The sequence below is a fragment of the Ursus maritimus genome, unplaced genomic scaffold (genome assembly GCF_017311325.1).
Source record: "Ursus maritimus isolate PB19 unplaced genomic scaffold, ASM1731132v1 scaffold_27, whole genome shotgun sequence".
Taxonomy (NCBI): Eukaryota; Metazoa; Chordata; class Mammalia; order Carnivora; family Ursidae; genus Ursus; species Ursus maritimus.
The window spans coordinates 12283153-12306816 of record NW_024425230.1 but is presented as its reverse complement, the minus strand read 5'-3'; the positions used below and the strand labels follow the sequence as shown (position 1 = coordinate 12306816).

At 50.4% G+C, this 23664-nt stretch overlaps 2 long non-coding RNA genes across 3 annotated transcripts in view; both read left to right on the top strand.

Annotated features, from left to right (window-relative positions):
* The first annotated feature begins 226 nt into the window (after window positions 1–226).
* The window catches only part of LOC103660004, a 42660-nt gene continuing 19222 nt past the window's right edge, over window positions 227–23664 (top strand). Inside the window, exon 1 of the long non-coding RNA XR_567654.2 lies at window positions 227–372. This is a non-coding gene — a long non-coding RNA (uncharacterized LOC103660004). The remainder of the gene's footprint in view (window positions 373–23664) is intronic.
* Window positions 6295–11550, top strand: LOC121105515. 2 transcript variants are annotated; one of them, XR_005838041.1, is made up of 3 exons: window positions 6298–6718; window positions 6958–8492; window positions 9339–11550. It is a non-coding gene; the product is annotated as an uncharacterized LOC121105515 (long non-coding RNA). The 2 variants fall into 2 exon arrangements; XR_005838040.1 differs by lacking the exon at window positions 9339–11550 and having other exon boundaries at window positions 6295–6718; window positions 6958–8478.

Below are 23664 nucleotides of genomic sequence, written 5' to 3'. Positions count from 1 at the left end.
CACACACACACACACACACACACACACACACACACACACACACACACAGAGCGAAGAGGGGAGTTTGATCTTGTCTCATTGGCGTCTCGGGCCTGAAAGGAAAATCGTTTGGGTAAACAGCCAAGCTTCCAGGCTTAACGCCCGGCTCCCGCCCCCGCCCCTCCGCCCCCTCCCGCCTCCCGCACTCCCCTTCAACCCCACCCGCCACCCACACTCCGCTCCGCAGCCGGGCCCCGAGCGAGCTCCGCGCGCCCGGGCGGGAGCGGAGGGCTCCCCGGGTTCAAAGGGCCGCAGCCCCGAGGGAATGCCCTTCTCGCTGTGCCCCGGGGGGCAGAAGCGGACTGCAGGGCGGTGGGACCGGCCTGGGCCACGGTAGGAACCGCGAAACCTCCCGCTTCCCTAAGTAGAGCTCGTCCCGGGGGAGGGCGCCGGGGAGATCGGAGCCCGGAGGGGCCTTTTCGCCAAGACCAAGCAGAGGCCGAGCCCGAGTCCGGGCCGCAGGCTGCGCCTCGGCGTTCCGCCACGGCCCCGGCGGGGCACCCTGGGCCCACCAGGCTGTCACAGGCATGTGTACATGTGTGGCACGACCACGGGCGGGGGCCGTGAGCCTCTGCAGGCCTCGCTGCGCTCCGCACCCGCTTGGGTGATTACCGGGTCCCCACCTCCTTCCGAGCGGCCTCGGCTCCAGGAAAGGCCTTTAATCAGATATTAAGCTTTTTCCGAAGTTTGATTCTTTCCAAAGGACAGTTCTCAGCTAACTGGCTGTAAACATAATTAATAGTTATTAACATGCAAAAAAAAAAAAAAAAGAAAGAAAGAAAGGAAGAAAGAAAGAAAGACCTCTGTGGTGCTTAAAAGGATATTGGTCTCTGTCTAGCTCACTCTCAAGCTTGGAGAGAACACTGAAATCTGAAAATATCCTGATCAGATTATTAGACCTGATTCTATGGTGTTCCCCCTCCCCCCTTTCTCTAATGAAATTCCTCTCTCTTCTCCCTTCCTCTGTTTCTCTTGTTCTCACTCTTTCTCCTTCTCCCAGTCTCAATCTCGCTCTAATCCAGGAGTCATTAGCAACACCCTCTGGCTACATGTTTTGCATCAGTGAAACATTGTGACATAGTTGTAATACAAACTCGGCCGCCTTGCACTGCATCTTGCGGTAGGAAGTGTAATAGCAATAAAAATCATTTTTCATCTCCAGGCATTATTCCGTGGGAAAAAAAAAAAAAACAACCCAGAAAATCTGAATGTGAGAAGAGGAGGGGGTGGGAGAGAGAGAAATGAAGGGAGGTAAAGAAGGAGGGAGGGAAGGGGAGAGAGAGAGAGGGAGAAGGAGAGAGGCAAATCTTTCTAATTTAGAGACTCCCCTTCTCAAAACTGTAGGCAGGTAGATTCAAGCATTTCATTTTCTAATGCTCTACTCTCTTCTGTTTTGGTCCCTGTTCCTCACTGTTGTCCCTCAATGGATTCCAGGACCCTTCCAGCAGTTGCCTCTTAGCTCCCAAGATCTCTCAACAGCTTCCTTCTCCCCAGGGTAGCATCCCTCCAAGGCAAGAAAACCCCAAGACTCCCAGACACCAGGCCACCCCTCCTCGGCTGGCCAGGGTGAGGGATCCTCATTCAAGTCCTGCTAAGAAATTGGGGCCTCTTTTCTGTATGGTCTGTCAAGAATCTTTCCTAGCCTGATAGAGAAGGGACAAATAACCAGAAAACCAACTTGGCTTTTTTTCCTGTCCCAGCCCTGTAGTTTTTGAGCAAGGGTGGGGGCTCTCTGAGAGTCTTCTAATCTGCAATGGGGAGTGTTGGTTACAGGGCCAAGGAGCGTTCCCTCCATTGCCACCCCGTGAACTTAGGGAGGGCTAAGATTCAAGAAAGGGTCTCTACGTTGGGTTTCCTCAGGCAGGAAAATGCAGGGGCTTAGACACACTCCCCCGCCCCCATGGTCCCCAGTTGAGTCATCATTCTATCTGGAATCCCCTGAGCTCCTTAAAACAGAACCAAAAGCAAACTTGTAGTTAAAACTACATTAGGAAAATGACTGTGCCCCCCTCAAAACAAAGAAACTACACAAATTCTCTCAGGACCACAAGATAGACTCTCTGCTTTTAACACCATGTTTGGCATCTTCACAGAAAAATATCTTGTTTCATGAAATTTGTTTTTACATATAACGTCTATTTCTGGGATGGTGCACTTTGAAAACAAATTGAAGCAAAGACTCACCGTATAAGTGAATTATTTCTTCTGGAAATTTTTTAGTCATGAGGGCTTAAGAATGGGGCAAACCTCTTAAGTTGCCAACTGGGTAAGATAAGGTCAAATGCAGTGTAATTTGAACCTCTCGCCGTTGCTGCTTTCACCTGTGGACAGGTGTCTATGTTTAAGGGCTGCATTTTGTGGTGATTTTGTCAGCAGAGTCGAAAGCTGTGGGGGTAGGAGGTTTGGTAGGCTGGCCACTGGCATGGCCTGGCAGAGCCCCTCTAATGTCCGACCCACCAGAATGAATGAATTTGGGTGTCATTATAATTGGGAAGGGATAACGTCATAGGCCTTCTTCGAAATATTTGCATTGGCCTCAGCTGAGTGGCCCGCATTCGACGGCCCGAACCCATGGCCTCCAAGAAGACATCTCTCATTTATTTTCTTTCCTATCAAAGCAGCGTCACCGCTTAGACTTGGTGAAATTGTACCTATGTATTTTCCTTTTTCTCCTGTTATTTTCTCTTCATCCCAGTGCAGACATTGTGCGATATGTCGGTCACAGATAATGGCTTTTAACCGATTGGAAGAAGGCCTGTGCGTTTCGGCTTCCCTTAAGGTTTTGATGGAGGAGAAAGTCCGGTGACGGTCAAGTTAGGCTGCGGGAGGCTGGGAGCATGGCCATGCAATTCCAGTTTCCGCAGCGAGGTGGCGCTCCAGCGTACGGCAGCGCACCCNCCGCCGGCCGCCGAGCGCGCCGGCCGCGTTCCCGGAGGGAGGCAGTGGCCGCGGAGCCAGGTTACCGCCCGCTTCCTCTGGCCCCGGCACCAAAAGTCGGAGAGCGCTCAGACCCTCTGGGCCAACCGGTCCGCAGGGTGGGCGAAGGCCTGAGGCCACGACCGGGGGAGGCTGGCGGCGGCAGGGAGTTAAGACCCGGCCGGCCGAGGCCGGTGCACGCTCCGGGCGCTCTTACTCCGGGGAATCTGCAAAGTTCGTGTTCGCGGTGGGACCCGGGCCGGGAGGACGCGAGGGTGCAGGGACCTCAGAGCCTCCAGGACCGGCGCGTGGGGGTTCGGACTCTGCCCAGTTAGGGGGAGGCCGGCCCCCAACACGCCAGGGAGTCGCCCAACTCTTCCACCTGAGGGTCGGGAGACGTCTTCCTTTTTTCTTGTTTTAAGAAAAATTAAAGGAAAGAATCTTACGCACTCGATATTGCTTTGTCCTCCAAACTAGGCAGTTTTCCTGTTGGCTAGGTTTTTCTTTTTCTTTCCTGTAATTTTCCTTTCCTTCCCTTTTCGTTCTTTACTCTCCCCCTTCTTTCCTGTTTTCTTTCTCTTTCTTTCTTTCTCTTTCTTTTTCTTTCTTTCTTTCTTTCTTTCTTTCTTTCTTTCTTTCTCTTTCCTACTTCTAAGAGATGGTTCTGTGTGAGTGGGTGGGAGAAAGAAAGAGAAGGGGGGGTGGCACCAGCCCTGGAGGACCCAGCATTGGCAAAGGGCAGCAAAATTGAAGAAGAAACTATTTCAATTTATTGAACGCATTTCCATCCTTGCGATTTCATTTCCACACTTTTGCCTTCCCTGGGTATCTAACAAACTCTAGGTCAACGATGACCGGCAGGAAGTGCCTTTCACCCGGCCATCCTCAACCTGTGGTCGTGGGGGCCCTTTCGAACTGTTTTTGAAACGATCGAAATAAGAATAGTAATAGTCAAAATGAGTAGCATTTCCATCCTGCATGAATTTCCTCATGGGTTTGCAGCCCGGCTCTGCGAAGCGGGAGCAAAGCGAGCAGCGCGCCGGTTAGACTGGGCCCTCTTTTCAGCAGTTCGTTGCACCGGAACGCCCAGGGAGCCGCCGCCCTCCGCAGTGGCCTTGGGCACCGGGCCTGGGCCCTGGCAGCCGCTGGGAAGCTTTGCTGAGCCTGCACCCTACTGCCTGCTCCCTACCAGCTGCACTTCATTTAGCCGATATTTCTGGCCACCTCACCTTCCTTGAAGTTTTCTACTATAAATGCAGGAATTGTCGGCCCAATTTAGAAGTCTACAGAAACTCAGAGGGTCAGGTCATTAGGAATGTTAACGTAGCGACCAAGAATTATAAACATGATCTAAAAGTCTCTTCCAATTCATTTCTTCAAGTATTTATTTGAGTTAAGTGATGAAAAGTGACAGTTGTGAAATAGACAGCTTTTAAAAGTAATGAAGTCAGATGAGGCTTTAACCTGTCGATTGCTATAAATCAACTTTGAAAAAGACGAATGAAGAATATTATTTGGGCGCCTAACAGCCAACATTTGCTGTGCGGGCTGCGGGTCCTGAAGTCGGCCTGTAAGAGCTGCAGGCGGGGGTACCCCCAGAGGCCCTGAGCTTGGAGTGTGGCCCTGGGTGATCGAGCCAGCCTGAGACCCCCCCACTGTCTGAAGCCCCATTTTGTTGGGGGCGGGTCTTCATTTCTGCTGGGACTTCGACCACGGTTTGGGGCCACCCTCATATGTCTGGGCAGGTAACCCAGCCTTCAATACAGCTGGAAATTCAGGAGACTGAATGCCACGGTATAGACGGGAGCTCAGCCTGGCTCCCCAGCCCACTGAGGGTGTCCACTTCCTTTCTCCAGCCCCGCAGGGAAGGGCCAGGGCCTGAATGACACCCTGATCTTATTAACTCTTTGGAAATGGTGGTGGCAGAGGTGGGGAGGGAGGCAGGTGAGGAAGAGAGCAGGAAATCATATTTCCCTGAGGCTGGGGGGCGGGTGTTGGGTTCTCAGGGACATCAAATGGTCCTAATCTGGGAGGGAACTCCAGCAAGGAGGGGCACTAGGACAGACATTTGGAGGTCTCCTGATGGGGGAGAAGGATCTCAATTCTGCACATGCCGGGGTCAGAGTTCAGATACGGTTTCTGGAGGGTGAACTGGTGGGGTGTTTTAAAATAAATTCTACACACTTCCTTGTAGCTCTCATTTCCCCTCAACTGCATATTTCATCACAGCCAGACTTGGGGCATGGCTCTCTTTCCAGGGACTGCAACCCCATGTCCCTATCCCATCCCAAGTCTGAGCTGGAGAACAGGCCGGGTGTCTGGCCTTCCGGGTCGGCTAGTCTCTCTTTCCTCCAAGGCTTCTCGGAGGTGGGGAGGGTACAGACGCTTCCCCCTCTCCTTTGCCGCCCTCCGTCCTTGCTTGTCAGTTAGCGTTCTCCCCAGACTCCTGCAAGAACCAGCCAGTAACAGGTGCTGGCGCACTTCCTCCCTTGACTCTTCCACCCGTTTCTCTCTCCATCCTCACGTCTGGGTCAACTGGGAGGACAGGGAGCACCCCCGGCCCCCCTCCCGCTTGACCGCGGAGAAAAACCCACGGAGGGCGAAAAGTTGGTGCCCGCGTCTTTGGGCAAGTGCCTGGCTGGGTGGCTCTAGGGACGGTCTGTGGCCCCGCATTCGCCTAACTCAAAATTCCCAGACTCTTGCCTGGAGGCTGCAACGCCGAGGACCCTCTGAGAATGAGACCCCAGGAGAAAGTGAGGGGTGGGGGTCGGGAGAGTGAAGTGGACCACGCCCTTCCTTGGGACAGTCCGTAGCTTCTGGGGGGCTAGCTGGGCTAGTGGCTCCATTCCGCCCCATCCTGGCTTGTGACGCCTCCTCCCGGCCCGAGGGCCTGGTGCGGACCTCAAGCACCATCCCCTCCCCCCCTTCAGGTCCGATTTCCCTTTTTTCGGAGACCCGATCGTGGGTAGGGAGGCTCCCGCCCTATCTGTCCCCAGCTTGCCCTCCAGGTCAGTTGGGGCTGGAACCTGCGCGCCCGAGACTCCGCAGTAGACTGCGCGGCCACCGCCCCCGCCCCCGCCCGCCCCGCTGGCGCCAGGGTGCCCGGAGTCCCAGGCTGGGGCGCCGAGGGTGCTGGGGCCTCCAGGACCCGCCTGGGTGGAGGGTGGGGAGGAGGGACTGCAACTTCCAGCTTCCGGCGGGGCGGGGGAAAACTCCTCGGAGGAGGCCGGTGGAAACTCCTCCTCCACTCCGCCCCGAGGCGGCCAGGACTCGGCTAGCAGCGCGTCTCCGCCCGCCCGAGCGTTTCCATAAATCAGGCCGCTGGCAGGCTGCTAATTAGCTCAGGCCGAAAAGAATAGGAAGAGGGAGAGTCCAGTAGTGCTGGGTGGGGTGGGGGTGGGAGCGCAGTAGGTGGGAGATCAGAATTTCCCCAGGACCTGCGGGCGACTGCCTGGGGCACCTCAGCAGCCCCCCGGCGGAAGCCACTGCAGATCACTTTCCCCCAGCCGGGGCCTACGAGCTGCGGCCTCCAGATCACACGCCTCCCGCGCTGCGCGCACGCGGGTGTTGGACCTGGCCCGCCCACCCACGCTGAGGCCCCCTCTCCCACTTGCTGAGCAAGCCCTGCGTTAATTAACTCTCCCCTCGCCCTCTGCAATATCGGAAGACTTTCAAAACTCAGCCCCAAGTGTTTCCTCCTTAAACCCGAAGCCTGCTCTTGGAACAACTGCCAGGAAAAGAGGGAGCTGGGTCTGGAAGGAGGGTCAGTCACCTCAAGGCTTTGGGGTAACAGGGCTCCCCACCGAGGATTGCGGGTTGTGGGATGGGACGCTATAACCCTCCTCCTCCTCCCCCAGTGAAAAGGCAACACGGGTCAATCAAGATCAGAAATAACACTAAAGTTGGATTATTGATTTCCAAGTAAATCCGGAGCAGAGGACGCGGCGAGTGAGAGTGATTTCTGTTTATTTTCTTTCTGTTCCTCCCCCACCCTTCTCCCAGACCGCGGTGTTTCTGCGCCCCTCCCAGTCCTCTCCGCCCTCCACCGGGAAGGGACTCTGCGATGACATCACCGCGGAGACCCGCGGCCTCCCCGCCCCCGGCCCCGGGACCCCGGAGCGGAGATTGACAGGTGTCGCTCGCAAGGACAATGCCTTCCAGGTGTCACCGTCACAGTCTCATCCCTCCTAACCCGCCCTCTCTGCCCCCTTCCCTTCCAACTCTCCTACGCACCCCATCCCCCTCCTTTTCTCCTCTGAGGGAAGCGCTCTCTCCTCCCCCAGCTCCGCGCAACTGGGCACCCGGTCCCGGGTACAGAGATGCGGGCCGTGGGCCGGCACCGAAGGGCAGGGGTGGCGGAGATTCCGCCTGCTGGCTGTCGCAGGGCGGCTGGGAGCTCCCAGAGCTCTGGGAAGGGTCCAAGCCCGACAGTGGGCAGAGAGGCAACGTGCGTGTATTTTAAAGGAACCAGCGCGGTCTCTGGACTTCCTGCCTTCGCTCTCTACCCGCACCCCCCCCCCCCATAATATAACAGACGCTAAGATAATCCTGCCATCTGGCAAATCCCAAATTTGGCCACCAAGCTCCGAAGGCAACGGCGAAGTGTCATCCCGGGAGTAGGTGGCTGGTCCTGCCCGGCTCTCCGGAGTGGGGCCAAGGGCTCGGAGCTCTGCCCGCACCTGCCCCCACCTCGGCCGGAAACCACCCCCCATCCTTGCCCTGACCCTGCCGACCCTGTAGAGCTATCCTCCCTCCCGATCTAGGCAGCGGCTCTGAGGGGTCAGGAATGGGGGTGCAGGAGTTAGGAGGCCTCCGCTCTAGTTTCCACCAATACTGCTCAATGAGCTAAAACCCAAATTCAGCTTCATTATGTAACACCGAATGTAATTTATAGCCGGGCGGCCTGTCGGCGGCGATTTAGATCATTTGGTGCTAAGGATCACACTTATCAGATTTCTTCAAAGCCGATGGGGGTTTTCTTTTACTTTGTTTCTTTTTTTTTTCTTTTTTCTTCCTTTCTTTCTCCTTCTCCTTCTTCTTCTTCTTCTTTTTTTTTTTTAAGGAGGGCATTTGTGCTAAATTGCCCAGTGCTGGTGATAACTGTCAAAAGTTTGACATCAAAGGAGCTAATATTATTCAGTTACCAGAGAAGCTGTCTGTCTAAATAAGAATATCTTAATTACTGCATCACAAAGGTAGGAAAGGGGTTGGATCTGAAAAGGGGAGAGGCATTCAGCCCCTCCTTTTGATGCGCTATCTATATATTAGACCGACGAGACGCTCCTAATCAGGCCTCGTCCGATTTCCTTTCCTCTCCCCGTCGGTCCTCTGAACTTTATAACTATATGTAAACACGTTGTCAGTGGGGACCTAATCTTCTCGGGTTCTTATTAGAAGAAATTTCCATCCTCTCTCGTTCTAGATTAGGCAGTGGAGTCCGCTCCGTCAATGAAGGGACTAAGGTTTCGTGGACAATAATGTGGCAATTGTTGATGGTTTGTGACCCATAAAATGTGGAGGTGACTGTTCTGGCTTTGGTATGTAATTATGCAAAACACTTTCCATAAAGACTTGCCATTCGATCTAATGGCAGTCCCTGCGGTCTATTTCAAAAAGGGAGGGTCTATGTACAGAGAGAGAAAAGTAACATTTGTTTTAACACAGGTTTTATGGGGGGGATGGATAAATACAAACACATCGCAACGCCGCCCAAAGTATTTTTTGGAGTCAAATTAAAATAATTATGAAGGGGTTTAATAAGTTAATCATAGCAACATGGCCCATCCAAACACAGAGGGGGGGTGGTTCAGGCTATAGCCCACCACCTCCAGACCTGGAACTGTACTTGAGGGTGGCGATTCAACTCCTGCTTGTGGGGGTGGGGTGCGACTCTGTCTCAACTCAGTCCACCTGGGTGCCTGGCTGGGATCTGAAGCCCCAGCCCCGGGGCTGAGATTGGGGGAGGGGTGGGCAGTGTCATCGACCCCAAAATCTTGTCTGTGGAATTATTTGGTAGAGGGCATTTTAACAAAGCAGCCCTCTCCCAAGAAGCTCCCTCCTTTCCCTCTAGTGTCCTTAGTGCTCCAGGATTTAGGGATTCCCCGGAAAGGCAGGTAAGAGGGAATGCCTGACTGATTTGGGTGAGAAGTCTAAACGCTGAGCCCCCGCTCAGAGACGTAAGCACTGGGGCAGACTTCCAGCAGCTAAAGCACCTTTGCAAGGCACCTGCAGTTTTGTTTTGTGTGTGTGGTTTAAAAATAATAATAATAATGTAAGGAATTTAAAAGGGCCTGAGTTGGAAAGGTGGGATGAGGAGGGTCACCACTGATCCCGACCCAGCTCTAGCCGCTAGTTAAAAGCAAGCGTTTCTCTGTCATCTCAAGGGCCCCCATCCCGCCTGGATCGGCGCCCCCCACACCCGGAACCGCTCTGCATCCGGCTCTGCGGCCTCGCCGCCCGCCACACAGTGACACAGCAGTATGAGTCCCGCAGACGCCAGCGACAGGGGATTTTTCAAGGGGGAAATGATGATTAAAAGAGAGAATCATCTAAATATCAAAGTGACACATGGGAGACCTGGAAAAAAATATTTAAGCTAATGAAAAGCAAATAAAGAAGGAGGCACTTAGGCTGGGAAATTAAATATTATGTTTAAGATGGTGCTTTTGTGCGGGCTTGAAGATTTCCGATTCATGTACACATAATAAACACTCAGGTTTGTCATCTGGAGGTGCAAATCTGAAAGATATTCCAAGAAATGAAGTGCCGGCAGAGAGAGGAATAAAGAGATCGGCGCCTGTCAGGGGTCAGGCAGCCTGAGATTGCTTCTAGAGATCTTTTGAAAATTTCACACGATTGAAGGCTTAGGGGCTTCACTGCGCTCGCATTTCAAACTCAGATCAGTGGGATCACAATCAAAAATAGAGGTCTGGAAAATTTTGATGCAAAGATGGCCACGGGCTGCAGGGCTTCTCACTAGCTCTCTCTCTCTCTCCCTCTCTTTTCTTTCCAAGACAGATACTCTGACATGGCTGTGATCCTTTAGATGACAGAGTTGTCAGAAAAGAAAGAGAAAATTGCATCTTGTCTCGTAACTTCCTTTTAGTCAAAGGGAATTTAGGGTCTTATTTCCCATAAAAGAGGGGGAAAATTATTCTTTTCTGGCTAGTATAGGACCATAGCTCGAGAGTTTGGGATTTCATAATTAATGATCAACTCCCGCACATTTAGGTTTGGCCCTCCTCTTCCTTGGTCTGGCTTATTAAGATGATTTCTCATTTAGTGTGTGTTCCTGCATTACACTGAAATTTATTACCACCGCCAGTTGTATGCAAGATCAGGTGTATAATCCTGAGTATATACTTACATATATGGATGCACACACAACTTTAATCTCTAAACCGGGAGATTGGCCTGGCTACCTCTTATTTCATGGGAGTTAATGCTCACTCATATTTTGCCCACCCCCCAAAGATGTCAGCACTATCTGGTTCAAACAGGACACAGAAAAATCAATTGTCTCTGTGATTGATCCACCAGGGGAAAGAAAATAAAAGGAACTGGGGGGGGGGTGTTCTATGAGAACAGATCAAACTAAGGAACTCTGAAATGGGACCAGGCTCAGTAGAAGCAAAAAAAAAAAAAAAAAAAAAAAAAAAAAAAAAAAAAAAAAAAAAAAAAAAAGCTGATTAGACAGCTAGGGCTGGAGAACACTTTTCCAACAACCAGAAGCAATTCTGCGTATGCCAAAATAAGAATCATCTCAAATTAGTTTCTACTGGTTTAGCAAACTTTAGGAAGAGTAAAATGAGGGCTAATTTATCATCACTTTGACAATTTTAAGTTTAAGCGGGCTATCTTAGACAAACAAGAAAGTATTTGGGAGAAATAATCTGAGTCATAGTTGGATTTCATTAACTCTGAGACCAGTGAGCAAAAGTAAGATTCTTAAGAACTTCCCTGAAGTGCATATATTAGATCTCTCCTGGGGAAGGGACCCTGCAGTAGAGAAGAGACCAATAGAAAGGAGGTCTCCTGTTTCCTGCCTTATCAAATCAAACCGTTAATAACCTGTGTTCTTTAACAGGTGGGCAGAAACGGGAAAGTTGCACTAACTGGCTTTACAAGTTCAAATCCTTGGCTCCTCCAGCGTGTGTCGTTTGGGGCCACGCAACTGGGAGCACCCCAGATTTGAGACACGGGGGGAGGACCCCGCAGGTCGCCAGGCAGTGGGACAGGCCCCAGCTCCTGCAGCTCTGATGTGCCGGTCGGAGAGGGAGAACTCCGCTGCGGGCGCCCTGGGTTTGGTGATTCTGGAACGAAGGTGGAGAAAAGTGGAGTGTGCGTGCCCCTCAAGTCCCGTATTTAGAGCTTTCGCAGACACCCAAATGGCCAATTCCAGACACAAAGCTGCCTGCCCTGGGGGCTTTGGAAAGGGTGGCTCTATGTGTGCAGGGCGGCCTCTACCCTCAAAATATGCTTCTCCACCCCGCCCCCTCCCCCAGAATCACAGTACAGGAATAGAGAGCAGGTTCCGAGTATAACTTTTTTTTTTTAAAGATTTTATTTATTTATTTGACAGAGAGAGACACAGCCAGCTAGAGAAGGAACACGAGCAGGGGGAGTGGGAGAGGAAGAAGCAGGCTCCCGGCAGAGGAGCCCGATGTGGGGCTCGATCTCAGAACGCCGGTATCACGCTCTGAGCCGAAGGCAGACGCTTAACGACTGAGCCCCCCAGGAGCCCCCCAAGTATAACTTTTAAAAACTCGACCAGAGATGCAAACGAAGGGGTGCTTTCTCTTTACAAAAGGGCCGCCCACAGGGCCCTCAATCTCGCTCGCTCTCTGTCTCCCATCAAGGACCAAGCCCCCCAGCTGGGCTTTAAAAGAGAGGTTTAGTACAGTGAATATACTACGGGGCCTTTCCTGGCACCCCGAGAAGCGCTTGGAGTGGAAAGGGGCCAGCAGGATAAGCAGAAGAATCGAGGAGAGTCTGGGAAGGACCCTAGGCCGAAGAGGGGAACTCTGTCTCCTCCGGGCAGGAGCCGCGCCCGGACCCAGCGGGGAGGCGGCGCATGCGGGCGAGGGTTCCGCGGACACCGACGCCACCGCAGGCGAGCTGAGTGTCCGGGATTTCCCCTCACCCGGGCCCGAGAGGGATTCCAGTCTCCTTGGGTGGAATGTGGGAGGTCTTGGGGGTAATCCTTCCCGCAGAATGCGGAGCTGGCGGGAGCCTCCGTAAACACACACACACACACACACACACACACACACACACACACACACCCCAATAGCGAAACGGTCTTGAGGGCTGCCCGCTTTGCCGGCAATAGTGGGATTTTCTCGGACCAAGAGGGGAGGTGAAACCTATGAAACTTGGACCGCACAAGGGACCCGCGCTGAATGTCCTTTCTGCAATCACTTCACCAGGAACTCCAGGGGCGGGGACAAGGGTGACAACTCCAAATCACAGGCCGCCGGTGACCTCTGGTTATATTGATGGGTCCTCGTTTCCTACCATCGCCAGCCCCGGGAGTTGAGGACATGCGAGTAACCTTCCTGTCGCTGTCCCATTCTCGCCTTACAAAAAAAAAAAAAAAAAAAAAAGTCAGGGCCCAGCGGAGAATTGTAGACTGGAGGTCAGAGGCTTCACGGAGCTGGAGAGCAACTCGCGTCTCTAGGTTTTAAAGCAAACAAAGCCGAAAACAACCCAAGCGCCTCTGGCTGCCCCTGGGCCAGAGCTCAGTGCGTCCAGCGCAGTGCGGGCGCCAAGCACTCTGGTCCAGGATCGTCTCGGGCCAAACCCTGAGCTGGGCCCCGCGCGCCTCTGCCTGGCTGGCCTCGAGTTAGTAGACCCAGTGTGCACCCCTCTTTGCAGCTGCCGAACCTCTCCGGCCAGTCTGGCTCTGAGGGCGCCGCCCAGGTCAGGGCAGGTGCGGGGCTCAGGGGGAGAACTCAGGGCAGCTGGCTGCTGGGCGACCACAGCCGGAACCCCGTCCCAACGTCTATCTCGCGCGCTCTGCTGTCTCCAGGAGTAAAGCACTAAAACATCCCCCGGTCTAGCGAGTGCTGGATAGGGAGAAACGGAGCCACCGGAGGCATCTTCCCGCTGCGTTGCCACTGGCGCGGAAAACTGAGCATTTCCAGCGTTGGAAACCTCCCGTGGCTGCTGGGGAAGGCCCGCCCCGCAGGGTCGGCGAGAAAGTACTCGAATTCCCACGTTGCCGTCTTGGCTTTTTGTAAAATGACGTTTTTAAACAACGTCATGAAACTAGAAACACCAAGCGAGTCAACGCGTTTCTTTCCGTTTTAATACTACATAAATAAAATGCGCTTTTAAGGCATCTTACTCTCTAACTTCAAGGGAGCCAATGTTAATTTTACCTTTATTTAAATGATCGCCGAGGCTGACTCGTGAGGGGTTCTCCCCCTCCTCCATCCCTCCCTCCAGATTTTAACATACGGAGTATAGCAATGCTTTTACCCCTATCCTGGAAAGCAAGCCGCTCTTTCCGGCCTCGTCCTCCCCCCAACACCTTGCCACTTTTTTGTGGATATTGTTAATTTCATGGACCGCTATTTAAAGTCTAGCATGAAATGCACGTGCCATAACACGAATGGCCAGTGTATCTGTTATCTTCCATGAACTCCAAGTGCGGCGCGCTAGAAACGGACCCGACCTTTCCTTGGGTGCCTGCAGACGAGGCCGCAAGAGACTTAGTGGGCACCATCTCCTGGTAGCAGGCTCCCTGACCTAAGCCCGGCCATGTGCCCATGCACGCCCAGGTGGTCACATCGCCAGGCGGGCTTTGCCACCGGAGACTAAAACTCTGTTCCTTGGAGGCAACCGCTAGAGCGGTGGAAGCAAACGCGAGGAACTTCGGGCGATCTTTTTGACGCCACGTCCAGTTTTTAGGATCTCGTGCCAATTTCTCAGTGTGTTTCTGTCCAGATAGACTAAGCTCTTTGGAGTTAATTAACCTGAGGTCCAGCTACAATTAATAGAGAGCGAAGAAAATCCGGAAAGAGGGGGACTTTGTAGGTGGAGCGGGGAATTAAAAAAAAAAAAAAAGTAACGTGCGTTCAGCCGCATTCCTTTGCACCGGTCGGTAACAGTTAGTTACCGACTTTCCAGCTGCGAGGACGATGTGCGCCATTTACTGTAATTGAATTGCTGTTATAACACCTTTCAGGGGGACAGCAAAGCGTTTCAAAAAAGTTGTGTTCGCGGCCTGCGACTGCCTGTCCTCTTCCTGCCATCGCCAGCCGCCCACCAGGCAGAGCTGCCACGCCGGGATTGGGGGCATAGGGCTCGACGCGTCCCCGGGCGGAGCTGGACGAACCTGGCCCCCGGCGAATCCATCCCGGTCAGCGGACGTCCCTAACCCGGCGGGGCACCCCGAGTGGGCTGGAACTCGAAGCCAAGACCGAATAAGAGATGAGGTTAGGACCTGGAATTGCAGAAACTGGGAAAGTCAATATGCGGCTGGGAGTGAACTCTGAGCTACCAAGGCCTTTGCCCTCTCTGTTCCATTGGATGTGGATTCTCAGCGCTTCCTGCCGCAGCTCGAGGTGGTTCGGCAGCGCCACCTCCCCCTCCTCCTTCCCTGGGCTGTGGCCTGGCCTCTCTGGGTACCAAATCGTCCCGAGGAGATAGGAAAGTTTCCTGCCCCAGGGCTAGGAGCCAAAGGTTGGGGCCCGATGCTGAGACGCCCCCTCGCACACTCCCCCCACCCCCACTCAGACTCTGATCAAGCTCCCTAGCCTCGGATTTCTGCCCTGCGGCTCGGGGCCCGACGTTGGAGCCAGCAAGATCCATCTCCGTCTCTGCCGCAGCCTCTGACCTTTCTTGGGCCTCTGGAACCTTCCTTCACCCCTCTCACCCTTGAGCGCATCTCCCTTATCCTGCAGCAGTGTCCTCGCTGTGACCGCAAGGCCAACACTCTTCCCTGGAACCACTCGCTCCGCACTGGCCCGGCGCAAAGAGCAAAATTTAGAATCATAGGACACCCCCTACACCGCCTCCCAGCCAGGATAGGTCGGCCTTCAGCGCAAGCTCTGCAAGGTCGTTAGAAGAATGGCAGGTTGAAAGAAATGGGGGAGGAGGGGGCAGGGGAATCTCCCTACCCCAACGCCCTGAATAAGATCCCTATGGCTAGTTTAAAGGCCAGGAAAAGAGAAAGGCCAGTGTTAGAGGCTGGAGTGTGCCTCACAGGCCCTGGGAGGTGACCAGAGTGCGGCTGGGTACCCTGCAGACCTGAGCATTTTGTGTCTAAGACACGTAGGTCAGCCAGAGAAGGCTAAGACATTCACGGCCAGGCTGGGCTCCCCTCTCCGTCCAGTGTGGTGCCGGGCAGAAATCAGTTAGGCTCGAAAGAACTGTCCAGGGGAGGTTGAGGCTGAAACCAGAGGCAGAACAGGGGAGAAGGGGCAAAGCCTTGCGTGGAGGAAAAACCACCGTGATTGGCCTTCTGCAGCCATGTGGGAAAGACTTATGGCCTTTGTTTGGGACTCACCTAACGTGGGCACGCAAGTGTGTGTGTGTGTGTGTGTGTGTGGACTCACTTAACCTGTGTGTGTGCGCGCTCAGGCTCACGGGCAAGGAGGGGGTTGTGGGAGGACATGGAGAAGGGGAACTTGGCATCCACCACACGCATCAATGTTACTCCAACTGAACTTTTCTTTTCCTGAGAGATCTTCAGCGTCCTCCGGAGCTTGCTAGACCTAAGGTATCTTCAGAACCAAAAAATATATTGCTCTTGAAGACAGAAAGGTGAAGGAGCATGCACTCTGTGGTCCTGGGAGCTGGGAGCACATCCCCTCTCCTCCTCCCAACAACCCCACAGCAACATCTACTTTTCTGCAAATCCAAGTTCTTTTCCTTTCCTGCGTACTCAGGGGATGAGGTGTGCAGAATTCCCTGCCCCTGGTCCTCGTGGTCTCCTGCAGAAGCGAGCAGGTGGAGACGGCACTGGGGAGCTCAGGAATATCTGCAAGAATTGGGAAAGTGGCTTCGATGGGGGAGACCTTGGTTCACACTGGGAGTAGATTATTTCAAGGCTCAGCTGAGGACAGAAGAAGGGTAGGACCCGGTCCGTATCTGGACCCAGTTTTCTCTGCTTGGAACCGCGGATTCTTGGTTTTGTATCTCAGCGTCTTCTACACCGAGAGTCCTTCACTTGCCTCGCTCCGTATCTGCATGGAGGTGATCAGGATGAGACACCCGAGGGAGAAAGGGCTTTAGAACGTGTTAAGGAGTCCAGGGCAAGACGTCATTCTTCTTGCCCTGGATCAATAGCAAGACCTAGGTGGGTCTGGTCGACAAAAGCCCCTTCTCACCCAGGACTGCAGACAAACCGGGGCTTGTGATGTATGCCTTGGCTCAGGCCCACTGCTTAGCTCCATCCACACCCCCTGCCCTTGTCTACCGCCCAGTCCTAATGAAATCTACATGCAGTTTTGATCCCCCTCCCATCTCTAAACTTTGCCCGGCAGTGATTTTCACCAGACGTCAACCTTTGGCATTAACCAAAGTCACTCGTCAACAGCTAGAAAGATTCCTTCAGAAATGATACGGAGAAAAATAGAAAGAAGGGGACAGGACTGCATCACTGAGCCCTGTACATGGCCAAGCCCCTTACCTTCAGTTATCGCTTTCCATGCTCACACACCCCTAAGACACAGGTACTACTATTGTCTCCTTTTTTTCTGCTGGGGAAACTGAGCTTCAGGGAAGTTGAGAGCCCTGACCGAGCTTAGCCAGCTAGCAATATGCCAGGCCTGGATGAAACTAGGCAGACCCTACTAGAAACCAGTTTCTGTCCCAGCCTGGACCCAAGAGAGAAATCAGCTCACCTGGAGAGCAAAACAGAGCCTTTCTCTGGGGCACAGCAGTGTCCTTCCCTGGAGATCTGCCCCAGTCTGCAGGGAGCCAGGGAGAGGCTTCAGTGCCTGAACCCCTCAGCTGAGAGTCGAAGGCAGCCAGGTCAGCAAATTCCCTCCATGGCACAGCCTGCTGCTTCTAGGGCTGAGAGCCATGACCTTGTGCTTTCTGTATTTTTGAGAGGAACCAGAGGCGCTTACTGTGTCGTGCGTCCCTGAAAACAGGGTAAGAGATAACCATTCCTTTTTGAGGTCCCATTAAAAGAGCACTTGCATTTGTATGTAAAGCGATGGGGGCGGGTAGAAAGAGGGAAAAAGAAAAGTAAGCACCTAGGATCTGGGGCAACAGTGGGCATATTTATTCTGGGAGATGGCAAATAATGTAATTTGCAACACCAAAACAAGCAGTTACATTTCAGTCACTCCAACACGCTCCCTCTTACATGGGGCGAGATACCGATGTAAACACAAGGAGAACTTCTCCTTTACTCCAAAGTTTCATTTCCTCATGGAACCCCGGAAGAATGTTCTCAGGGTGGAACAGAGAGCTGTCCATTTATATCACCAGAAGGACCTGTCTGCAGGTGTTAGTGGAAGGACAGAGCAAGGAGGGCATCTCCCCACTTTTTCTTTTTAACCCACGTCACAGATTTATGCGGTAGCAAGGATAGAGAGCCATTCATTATCCTACCAGATTGGGATGTGTACTATTTGCCCCAACCATTTTCCTTTACTTTTTAAGGTTTTCCTTCTTCAGGGTTCTCGCGATTGTGGTTTCTTAGCTAAGGAAGTCCATGTTTCGTGAATTTAAGAAACTACTCTCCGAACGGGGATCCCTCCTGCATTGTTGGTGGGAATGCAAGTTGGTACAGCCACTCTGGAAAACAGTGTGGAGGTCCCTTAAAAAGTTAAAAATTGAGCTACCCTATGACCCAGCCATTGCACTACTGGGTATTTACCCCAAAGATACAGACGTAGTGAAGAGAAGGGCCATATGCACCCCAATGTTCATTGCAGCATTGTCCACAATAGCTAAATCGTGGAAGGAGCCGAGCTGCCCTTCAACAGATGACTGGATTAAGAAGTTGTGGTCCATATATACAATGGAATATTACTCAGCTATCAGAAAGAACGAGTTCTCAACATTTGCTGCAACATGGACGGCACTGGAGGAGATAATGCTAAGTGAAATAAGTCAAGCAGAGAAAGACAATTATCATATGATTTCTCTCATCTATGGAACATAAGAACGAGGAAGATCGGTAGGAGAAGAAAGGGATAAAGAAAGGGGGGGTAATCAGAAGGGGGAATGAAGCATGAGAGACTATGGACTATGAGAAACAAACTGAGGGCTTCAGAGCGGAGGGGGGTGGGGGAATGGGATAGACCGGTGATGGGTAGTAAGGAGGGCACGTATTGCATGGTGCACTGGGTGTTATACGCAACTAATGAATCATCGAGCCTTACATCGCAAACCGGGGATGTACTGTATGGTGACTAACATAATATAATAAAAAAACATAAAAAAAAAAAGAAACTACTCTCCTTAGAACCCCTCTATTATTCTCTATAATGATATATTTATAGTCTCTATAAATATATATTTATATACTCTTTATGTTGTTATTTGCTTGCTTTAAATACATATGTATTACTTTAAGTAGATACATAAATGTATGTGTTATATATACCGAAATCTATGGTGTTTGCCCCAATCATTACCACGTAGACCTACACACAGCAAGTGGAAGCAAGTAGCCATTATGAGGATAATTCTATCTGTATCCTATACTTCTAATGTTAGACCTGTGGCATCAGTTGTTAACTTTTATCTGAAGAACCCCTCAGCTGTGTGATCCAGGCATATTCCTATTTTATTTATTTATTTATTTATTTATTTATTTATTTATTTATTTATTGTGTAAGTGGTGGGGGAGGGGCAGAGGGAGAGGGAGAATCTTAAGCGGACTCCACACCCAGCATGGAGCCCGGTGCAGGGCTCGCTCGACCTCAAGACCCTGAGATCATGACCTGAGCTAAAATCAGGAGTCCGATGCTTAACTGACTGAGCCACCCAGGTGCCCCTATTTAAGTCCTTTAACTTAACTCTTGCACCAAACATAGGACACCATTAGTTATATTATCCCCATATTATAGGTGTGGCACAGAGAGGTTAAGTAATATGCCCAAGGTCATACACAGCTAGTCAGTGACACAGGGAAGGTCAGAACCAAGACTGTTTCACCACAGAGTTTCTGCTAATGAAGTCGATATCACAAAGGTGTCCATTCGGGCTATATGAGAAATCCTGTCTGGATTTCAGGCTCTCTTCTTTTTGGAGGATGGGTGGATCAAAGGGTGGGGAGTGTGAAGATAACTGTATTCCTCCTTCCCCCACTGTCTCACTATTCCATTTCATGATCGCCCTCAAAATTCTTACTTCCTTAGGAGATCCAGATGTTTTTCCCTGTCTTAGATGCAACGACACATGTGTCGGTCTCTACAAACATTCAGAAGGGTGGCTGGATTGTGGTTTTTTTGTTTTCGTTTTGTTTTTGTTTTTATTTTTATTTTCTGTTCTACTGACTGCCTGGAATCATTTTCTCAGCGGTGAGAAGAATCTTTGCCTGTTTTTCACAGGCGGGCTGTGACTACACATGCAAACCATGCTAGGAAACTGTCCTTGAGGGGCGGGACCCATTTGGATGCTGAAATGCTAAGGAGCCAAAGTCTTGGCCCCAGGGCAACCAGTGCAGGATCCTTCCCAGCAGAGCCCACTGACTCAAACCAGAAGTGCCAACATTGGTTCACAGACATAGGACAGCCCCAACTTTTTCTGCACATGCTTTATGGCAGATCCGTGGGACGCTGGAAGCCGGCTGACAGTACACATTCAGCCAAACAGAAGGGAGAGTCCAGAGCAAAGCTACCTGGTGATTGGGATTGAAATTTGGCAGCCTGGTGTAAGCTCTGAGTTGCATCTCCGCAAGACTGAGGCATTGCCATAAGGCTGAGCATCTAATGAATATTTTTAAGGCCGTTGTAGAATCAGTGTACCCAGTTAGTCATTATTACGATGGTTCAAGAGAGCAGAGTGACAGATAGTATCCAAATCTTCAATTTGCAGGAAGGAACTCTCCCAATGTGTGTTACTCCTCTGGAGGGATGTGGTTAGCTGGGGCAGCCAGTCCTAGGGGAACACTGCTAGGCAAGATTGGCTGTGCCTATCTGACTACACCCCAGGCCTATATACTGCACTTAGAGCTCCCTGGCTTGGCAAGCGGGTCCTGGGAGGAAGTAGAAGTGTGGGTAGGGCCCTGGGTGTAACATGGAGAATACAGAACCTAGTAGAAGGGGGAGGAATGGTTATCTTCCTGCTCTTCGGGGACTCTTTCTCACATAGGCATTTATTTAACACCCACCTACTGAACACGTAAGATGTTTCTAGCCTAGTGCAAGGCACTTGTAGACACAAAGATGAATAAGTCATGGACCCTGGCCTCAAGCCATTTTCAAGCTTGTGGGGGACAGGCAAGAAAATGGGACCTAATCCATTCTGACAACTGATACAAAGAGTTTTGGAAGCTTGAAGGACAGAGCGGTCCCTCCTGCCATGGAAAACTGCCCGGGAAGGACTTCATCGTGGGGGTGATCTGACCTGAGACTCAGCACATGTGGCAGATGAGACAGCAGGACTGGGGACGAGAGAGAGAAATGGGAACGCGGTGGAGGGAAGGGCAGAGTGCAGGTAGAGAGGGCCGGATCAGGGTCTTTCTCTGAGGGATAGTCAAGGTCATTGCTCCCTGGCTTACTGGGGTTTGCGTAGAGAAGCTGCAGGGCTCTCACACGTCTGCCTCCCTGTCCTGTTCATGGCAGGGAGGAGTGGATGAAAATGTTTCCCTGAGGATGGAGTTTCTTTTTAGTCCAACCGACGAGCCACATTTAGACTTCTAGAGTGAATAAATGCAGCTCCTTGTGTCCTGAGGATGTACTGAAGGTTTAAGACAGAGAGAAGGACCCATAAAAGTAGACAAGGTTGTGGAAATATCAGAGGAGATTAGAATATTGAGCGTTGTGGGGGAAAAAGAAATCCTGCCAGAATGTATTCCTAACTTGGCAAGTATGCCAAAAAGTTCTGGTACCATTGACTTCCTCTTGGGTGACTGCGTTTCTATCAGAACAGATGAAACACGCTGTTTTGGTTAGTTTTATGTGTCTCTCTCTCTGCTTTGGGGCTGGAAGCTCCTTGGAGGCTGGGAGTATACTGATTCACTTATGTTCTCGGCCCCTGGCACAGTGCCAGGCACATGATAAGAGCCCAATGCCTTCTGAATGAAGGAGTGATGTGAGTTTAAGAATACTGGGTTTTCTTTGGTGTTAATGATAATTGGAGCAATGACTGTTGTTTTTTTTTAATTTAAAAAATTTTATTTAAGTACTCTACACCCAGGGTGAGGCTTGACCTCAGGACCCTGAGATCAAAAGTCACACACTCTTCTGCCTGAGCCAGCCGGGTGCCCCTATCATTTTGGGTTTTTAATTGTGATTATACAAAGTAATCACAATTAAAACTAGTTCTTATACAACTGGTTTTTGTTTACAGTGGGACTAGCCCGCTGGAGTCAAGGGCAAAAGCACGAGAGATATTATACTGTGTCTTCTGCCTTGACCTTGGACGGTCACCTCCAAGAAACTTGAGAGCCACAGGTTTGAAAACGTCTGTGCTAGAGGCTTCAAATTCGTGTGTAGTTTGTTGCTTTAGTTACTTCTCAGCATGATAGGAAGGCTCGACCATGCTCTCTGTATTGGTCTTTTTATGTAAAATCTCATGTGACCAAAACTTAATTTCATGCATATGTTTTATTGTGGCTGTTATTTGTCATTTTATGTATAGTCCATACATTGGCCAAGATACTTTCTCAGTTGGGCTAAAGCTTGGTTAAGAAGACTTCTTGTTTTTCCTATGGCTTCCATATAACTTTGGGTGACCTAAGGAGCGGCAATAATCTGGATTCTTAAAAGTTAGTACCTAATGGCCACTTGCCCAGGGAAAGGGCAAGATCTATGTAGGAAGACAGATTAATCTAAGATGTTTTGATGCCCTTCTTTGTACCGCTGTTCCGTGTTAACATTCTCTAACATAGTCACCAATTAGATCTTGGAAGCAAGCATGAAGAAAAGCATAAAATGAGATCAAAACATGATCAGCTCCCTTTGAATTCTACCTTATGTTTTAGCCAGTCTATTGGCTCCTTGGCTTGGAGAAATTTCAAATTCCCACTGGCTTAGTGGCAAGACATCTTCTCATTCTTCTTTTCCAAGTACATTCTCCCTTGAAAAGAAATAAAAGTCCTCCCCACCACCTTATTTGTCTTGTGAATTCTCTTTTTAGAATTCAAATTGCAAAAGAATTCACAAGTGAAATAGAACACATTTTGAGCACTGTGTTTACTGTGGTTCATCGCTCCTGGGAGCAGTAGAAATTTTCAGTAAAGATGCTGATAGCTTTTGTTTGTTTTGAGTTGAGGAGGCCATGTGAGCCTTATAATCATCTCAGAGATACTGACCTGTGTCTTGGTACCCAGACAGCTGAGATACTATAGAAATATCACCCAGCCCCCAGCATATACTCAAAGAAAGACAAAACTTCGAGGGCTGTGGGTCTCCAGGGGCAAAGATCAAACTTCCCTATTAGCAATGTTAAAATATGTTCCAGAAAGCCCATGCCAATAGATTCCAATGGGATTGGATGCACACATGCAAAAGATGGGAAATCCATCTTTTGGTCGATAGCCAGCCAATGGCTCTGTGGAGACCACCAAACAGACTTCACCTTGAGACTCTGATAAGAAGCCAATATAATACCTTCTTTTACCTTGGAGAATTACGTTCATGCATACATGCTACACCTAAGAATCTAATTAATTATTACAACAGATGTATTGATCCAATATTCCTAACTCAGGCATTTCTAAGAAATTGTAAGGAAGGGAGAGCTACCACCTCATTATGGAATAATTACAAATATCATTCTTCAGCCCATGATGGTCTTTATTAGGTGCAAAAAAAGTGGGAGGAAAATGAAAAACTCATCCATCGCTGAGTAGTGACTAAATATCTAGATGTTCCGGAGTTTTCCTGTAACTCATGGAAGACATTTCTTCCTTTGCAACCAGAGGCTTGGCTTTGTGCACATCGATCTAATCTGTTTTTTATTCAGGGACAAAACAAAGGGAGAGCTGATACTAAATTCTGTCTTTTCCCGAGAAAAGCAAAGCTGAGAACAAATAGTTAATATTTACGAGTCAGGAAAGCAAGCATTTCGGAGCCATGAGCTATTATCTTGGTGTAAATCTGACTTTGAAAAAAAAATATGAAAGTAAAGTGAGCTATAGAAAGAAGGTTTTCTTGGATTTACCCAGTTTGACGCAGAAGCACTTAAAAAAGATACAGTGGGTAGTAAGGAGGGCACGTATTGCATGGTGCACTGGGTGTTAAACACAACTAATGAATCATCGAGCCTTACATCGGAAACCGGGGATGTACTGTATGGTGACTAACATAATATAATAAAAAATCATTAAAAAAAAAAGACACAGTGTGATGAGCACTGGGTGTTATACGCAACTAATGAATCGTTGAAAGCTACAGCAAAGCTACATGTTGGCTAACTGAACATAATAAAAGAAATAATTAAAAAAAAAAAAAACCCAAACCAAACCAAACCAAAAAGGTACAATGTAGGCCATCTAGAGAAGGATTTTGTGTGAAGGGAGAGTTATCCAAAACCTGAAATTATAAATGTGGAAATGAAAAGCTAGAGACTTTT